The sequence below is a fragment of the Nycticebus coucang genome, chromosome 11 (genome assembly GCF_027406575.1).
Source record: "Nycticebus coucang isolate mNycCou1 chromosome 11, mNycCou1.pri, whole genome shotgun sequence".
Taxonomy (NCBI): Eukaryota; Metazoa; Chordata; class Mammalia; order Primates; family Lorisidae; genus Nycticebus; species Nycticebus coucang.
In genome coordinates, this window is record NC_069790.1 from 4,734,852 (window position 1) to 4,741,648 (window position 6,797).

A 6,797-nucleotide genomic window follows, 5' to 3' on the forward strand; every position below is an offset into this window, starting at 1 on the left:
CATGCCATTCTATTAGGTGATTAAAATTTTATAGATTTGTTGATGTCATTTTCATCAACAGAAAAGACCACTTTGATACCTGGAATGCTTTTTGCTTGTGTTTATATATGATATTTCAACAACCTAGCTAAGACTTTACTTTTTGATCCATGTTGAGAATTGGTCATAATTGATTATTTCCTCCACCCTCCCTGTGACATAAGAATCTTATCACACTTTCTTTTTTCCTGCCCCACTTGACTCTAGTGTCTTGAAACTGTCTAAAATTTTAGCCCTACATTTTTCTACATTATGCCTTTTTGAACCCTAAGAATCATTTCTTAATTTTTCATCAGTCAAGGTGTGTTGCCCAACATAGATGACACAGCTCTGACTGGACCCACAGCTCTCCGTGGTCCCTGTGGTGTCTGGGAAGGCTGGAGAAGAAGGTCTTGGGAGGGCTGCAGAAGAGTTCCTGCTGGGTCCACACATAATCTCCTGCCTGCCTCCCGGTCCCTGCCGCACTTCCTCCATGTTCAGTCATCAGGAGCACCCTGGACAGTTGCTGGTCATGGCACACATCAGCAAGCATTGTAGAATTTTAACATTTTTTTCTCTGGATTATATCCTCAAAACTTTCATTCACAAAGGATTCCTAGGCATATTCTAAATCCTAAATATCTAACATTCTTAATGTGCTCTCATCCTTTGATTAAGCTAGCGACAGGATTCTGAAATGTTCCAGACTGAGGTGCAGAAGTGTGTGGAGTGACACCCTAGTGGGCCACCAGAGGGACAGGTCCTGCATGGATGCCCACAGGATCCCCAGGGGCTCTAGATGAGGGGACGTGTGTGCTGAACTCCACTAGAGGTCAGCTCTGTCTGCGGCCCTGCAGTCACTGCCTCCTCTCCAGCCTTTGGACTGTCCAGGGGCTTCACTGTCCTTCTCGTATGAGGAATGTGCCAGTGCAGATGGGATCTCTCCTCAGGGCCTCTCCCCACTGCCCTCCTTAATGTCACCGGGGCTGCTCCACACCCTAACCCAGCCACCTGCACCTGTGCACCATGTGACTTGTCGCTTACCTGGAATGCTTCACTGGTCTGCGTGTTTTATTGGAAGGCTTCCTCCTTGTGGGCTGGGTGTTTGTCTTGTCTGGTGCAGTCTTGCTGGTGCCTAAGCACAGGATAGTATCTACTGAATAAATGCACGGAGCCAGCAGTTAGTCAGCCCTCTCTTGCCAGTCACTAGGCCAAGATCTGCACCTACGTACCAGCCATTTAAGCATCACAACATCTTTGCTCCTGCCCCACAGGGCTGAGGACAGCCTCAGTGGCTCAGCCACTGCCCCATCACATGGTCATACCTCTGTTCTCCCTTCCCAACTGAGGAAGCTCCAGAGCCCCGAGCCATACCTCTGTGTCTGAGCAGTGAGTGGAGGCCACGCAGCTCACCCAGAACATCTTCCAAGGCCTGAGACGACCCTGTCCTCACGTTGAGTCCAGAAAGACAAAGTAGACCATGACTAAAGGCCAAGTAGAAGGCCCCAGACATTTTTAAGAACCCAAGACTCTGGGTACAACAGAGTGGGAAGAGCCATGTGCCTGCCTCCCCGCCACCCCCTGCTGGAAGACAGGGAGCTGGAGTCCCCATAGTTTGAACCTTCTTCCTGCCCTAGCACTTGCCAGAGCTCACAGCTGCCGAACACTGGCCACATTCTTGACTCCAGAGATAAAATAACAGCAGAGGGTTCTGTGCCTTTGCTATTTCGAAGGCTTCATATGCCTTCAAGGCTTCTCTCTGTTGAGGGAGGAGGCAGGCATCCCTGAAATAGTTACTAATCTGGAGGCGTGCTGTTCATAAAACAACAAGAGGGAAGAGGCCAAAGAATCCTGACACGAGCCGGCGTGGGGATTGGTGGGAATCAGCAGGTTTTCCATAGACAAGATTCCTTTAAGGTAGAGCCCAGCTGGAGCAAGAGAGCTGCCCCCGCCCCCCAAAGCCCTTCAGCATCTAGGGGCCATGATGCTTCCCTCCCCTACCCAGGCCTCCTCTGTGGACACCCCACCTCCTACCGCATTGGCACCTGGACCGGGAAGAGAGAGAGGCCTCAGAGAGCCTGGGAAAGCTCCTGCTGTTACGGACATCACAGGACATCTTCAACCCCCTCAGTCATCCTTCTGCTCCTTCCCTGGGACCGAATTCTGCAGTACATTGAAACGGATAAGGGGCGAATTTTCCAAATGTTTTCTTTAAAAAGGGCATGTTTGCCCAGTGTTACTAGACATATTTCCTGAATAATGGTATGATTTGCATGCAATCTTTTGGTAACAAGCAATGGGCAACACCTCTGAGACCTTTTCACACTAAGCCCTTCCTTTGATGCTCTGGGGCCTCCACCACTGCCAGCTCTGCCCTTGCACGATGGGTCTCTGCCTGAGAGCCAAGGTCAGCAGCTCTGTCCATATGGGCTCCTGGGCCAGCCTGCCCATGGCTTGACCACGTCTAGGGTCAGATGTGGCACAGTGATGCTCCACAGCTGCTAGTGACTGGTGGACTTGTCCTCCACAGAGTCGAATTTCAAGTTTGTGATCGAGGAAAGCAGCTGGTTATGGGGCTCAGCAAATGGGCAGCTGGGGAAACTATTTTGAATTGCACATAAGAACAAAAGCCTTGAAACACCTCATTCTTGTGACGTGACTGGATGGGCACTCCAAGCGATGGGCTTCTGCTTCTCCTGCAGCTCTGGGACAGTACCGGCCACCCTTGGTTGGGCAGTGGCCCTGCTGTGGTGGTTGCTGTGGCTGAAAATAGAGAGTCCTGGTGGGTATTGCGGGGTCCAAGGCTCATTTTTGTAAACATTCATGCTTGGAGGAGTGTTTTCTTTTTAATTAAAAATTGCCTTATCTTTAAAAATAATTATTTTATTCTAAAACATACAATTATTTTATTCTAAAAAAATACAAATTAGGAAAGAGACAAAAAAACAAAGTATAACCCTTAAACCTTTCCAGTACCTCTAAATCCCAGCAGGCAACAGGGAGAGACAGCTTTTATAAACCACAACCTTTGGGATTTTAATTATATCCCATCAAACATGCTGAACCACCTTCAGCATCCCTCATTATTTATAAAAGAAAAAAAAAAAACATTCAAAATCAAATAGTGCCCTGACATTGTGCAGTTGCTACTTGGCTCTGTCTCCAAAGTAGATTTATATTAATAGTCACTACCAAATTCCGGCCTACGCTGTGACATGAATCTTAAGGCAAATGCAGTGGGGTGACTGTATCTTCCAAAACCTTTCTTTGAAACGTGCCATCAAATATAAATTAGAAACTTTTGGCAGTTGTTAGAGACAAGATGCATAAAATCCGATTGCTGTCAAACTGTGATAATGCACCCTAATCGTTAGGAAAGGAGATGAGAAGGCCCAAATTTACAGGTTACCAGGCACGTGTGAGCGCATGAAGACTCCATCAAAATGGAAGCGACAATGTGTAGCTGGGAAATGTCCAATCATGCCCTTGCCATTTAACACACTGGATAAGGTTCTAAATCCAGGTATTTTTATTATCAGATAGAATTTCAAATTTGTCATTTAAAATGTGGGCACTGAATTTAAATACATGGCATGGGAAAAAGAAATGTTAGAGAAGCCTTTTTGCCAGAGCTAATGAGGAGCAGCCACTGGACCAGGGCCCTGGTACCCTGAGGACAGTGGGCTCCACCTGCCCGATGCAGGCACAGTGGAGAAGGGCCTGTTTGTCCGACCCGCCCACCTCCTCCACCTGAGGAGGGATCATGCTCATGCCAGTGTGCAGGTCCAGCTCAGGGCCAGACATGTGGTAAGTGAGAAAATGAACATAGGGTAAAATGCAAGTCTGAGCTTTGAAGTTTTAGACCCATGTAGAGGGACCACCATTGAGACAAAGACAAGGCCCTATGTCATTGTTGAAACACAGCAATGTGCATCCCCACCCATCTGCAGAATAAAACTGGAGCTGGGAGACACCAGAGGCCACCAGGCTCCTGTCTGCTGTCACTGTGCATGTTGGGCAGCCACCTACAAAGGCCTGAACAGCGGAGTACAGGACAGGAGGCAGGTTGCTCTCAACCCTTAGATGTTTAATTAATACCCACAGCACTTGGATACTGTTATCGGTCCTCCTTTACAGGTGAGGAAACTGAGGGTTACAGAGCTGAGTAATTCGCCCAAGTTATGAAGCTATCAAACAGCACGACTGGAATTTGAGCCAGCAGTCTGCCCTCTTAGCCACTGCGTCATAATCCACTCACTGCTACAATGGCTGCCTCACTAATCCATCTGGGGGCTAGACACGCCCCAAGCATCCAGTGTGTGCAGCACGTATGCTGGGCCTGTCATACGGGTGAACTTGCAGCCTAGCAAACAAGCCAACATCAGAGCTGGGGGCTGCCAAGTTATTACATGCAGACAGTCAGAAGGCAACTCTAGCTCTTTAAGGAGATCTCATAGCCAGGACTGGGATGTCAAGAAAGGTTTCCTGAACAAGTAGCACTGACGTGGGACTCTGACCCTTGTTAGGCTGCCCAAGAGGTAAAGGAGAGGTGCTCTGGACAAAGGAGAAGCATGCCTGCCGCCCTGAGGTGGGAGGCTGCCACGCCTCTAAAGGCCCTGTCAGATAGCCAGGGGATGAAGGGACAGGGGGCAGGGAGAAGGCGGCCCTTAAACAAATGGAGAAATGGAAAGAGGCTTTTTTTGTTTTTTAACAGTGCTGTCCTTGTGGTCATGTCTTAATTCAGGAGATAGCACAGGAGGATGCAAACCAGGAAAAATGGAAGAGGGAGAGACTCTCCAAATCTGCACATGGTTCCCAGGATTGTGCAGATGAGACAACGGAGGTTTACAGAAGACAGGTGACTCAGAGTGTCCATTCTCACTCAGCTGCCCAGGCGCGGCCTGGGTGCCCTCCACCACTTGCTGCTTGCCTGGCCGGCATGCTGGCCCCTTCCAATAATAACAAATTTAATTTTATCTTAAGGTTGTTTCTTGCTCGGCTTCCATCTCTGCACTCTGAGTGCAGGGAGCAAAGCGTATAGCCAACTCTGAGTGTGCAACACACTGCCATCCTGTAGCCACAGAGATAGGGAGCCTGTACAATCAGAGAGAATCTCAGAACTCCTTCCCGGAAATCCTGGGTTAAAGACTCTGACAGCAAATTTAAACCTAGAAGGACAGGACCTAGATCAGGTTCTTTTTCATAAGTCAATTGGGAATGCCTTGGTGGTAATTTCTCTTTTTCTTTTTCTTTTCTTCTTCTTTTTTAATACAATCTGCATCATGTTAACAAACAGTATCTATCAATCAATACTAGCACAAAGGTAGTATGATTTCCACTTCATCACAGGAGGAGGACCCTTTTACCTCCCCTCTATAAGCAACTAGAAAACTGGACAGTATGTTGAAAGACTTTCGTGGACAGGAGAGGGAGTAGAAAGAAGGCAACTCCTGTGATAATCATGTTTTTCTGTGTGTTGGGAATTTTCAGGGTGCATAACAGGGAGGAAGAATCAAAACAGACTGGTAATCTTCCTGAGTAGAAAAAAACAGATTAAAGTTCACAGTAGACAAAGCAGCTAAAAACTGCAAGGCAGAGCACCAGAAAGAGGGGAGCTAAACAGAGAAAAATTCCAGCAATATGGAAAGAGGGCATCCCCTGATTTGTTGGCTTAATAAAGACTCAGGTGTGCAAAGATGAAATTTCAGATGGTCAGGCAAAGGAGAACTACTCAAAAAACTGGGGAGTGGGTGGTGCCTGTGGTTCAAAGGAGTAGGGCGCCGGCCCCATATGCCAGAGGTGGCAGGTTCAAAATCAGCCTCGGCCCAAAACTGAAAAAAAAGACAAACAAAAAAAAATTGGGGAGCACCAAGTGAAATAATTCCCAGCACTTACACAGTGCTCAGTCCCCATCAGCCAAAGTAGAGAGCCCTCAATGAATACCTGGATGTTTAGTGGTGACTTTGAAAGATTCATGACTTAAAAGTGGTACCAAAATTCACAGTTTAGAATTTAGTAAGTAAATTGTTAGATTTATGAAGTAGCAAAAACCAGTCACTAGAAACAGAATCAGAAAGCAGACAAAAACAAACCAGCAAAAAAATAGGATAAGCAGATTAAAACCCTAAAACAGCTGTAAGAGATTTTTTAAAATATGCTTAAAGATTTAAAGGAAAACATAATTAGGAAAGAAACAGAAAATATAAGAAAGACCCAAATGGACATCCAGAAAGAAAACAATATATGAAATATGGAGTAAAATAAATTACTAAATGAGATTAAAAGCAAATTAAACACTGAAAAAAACAAGGATTTATCAAATTAATTTGGTGGGAGAGAGGTGGCTAAAATAACTTCTACCAGTTTGAGCTGTTTGGGAGGATAAAGAAAAGGCCCCTCTCTACCGTGGGCTATGCTGCTTAGTATCATTCACCACTATTTTGTGGCCTAGATTACAAAGGTATAAAGGAAAAAAAAAAAAAAGGGAAATAAAGATCAGTTAGCTTGAAGGCACAGCATTAGAAACTTGGAGCTAAACCAAAGAGTAAAAAGGGGGAGGGAAAGATAGAAAAGGAAAAAAGAGAAAAAAATCTTCTGTGGCCAGTACGAAAATAGTAAATGGTCTAATCACTGTGTCGTGATTTTTCAGAATGAGAGAAGAGAAAGGAATGGAAAAAATAGTTGAAAAAATAATGGTCCAAACTTTCCCAAATTTGATAACTAAACACCACAGATCCAAGAAGTTCCATCAACTGAAAGCTCAATAAAAACACACAGGT

The 6,797-nt window shown here is 45.9% G+C and overlaps 1 non-coding gene across 1 annotated transcript; it reads left to right on the forward strand.

Annotated features, from left to right (window-relative positions):
• Positions 1–6,331: 6,331 nt before the first annotated feature.
• LOC128560602 (small nucleolar RNA SNORA4) lies at positions 6,332–6,472 on the forward strand. The gene has a single exon (XR_008373083.1). It is a non-coding gene; the product is annotated as a small nucleolar RNA SNORA4 (small nucleolar RNA).
• The last annotated feature ends 325 nt before the right edge of the window (positions 6,473–6,797 follow it).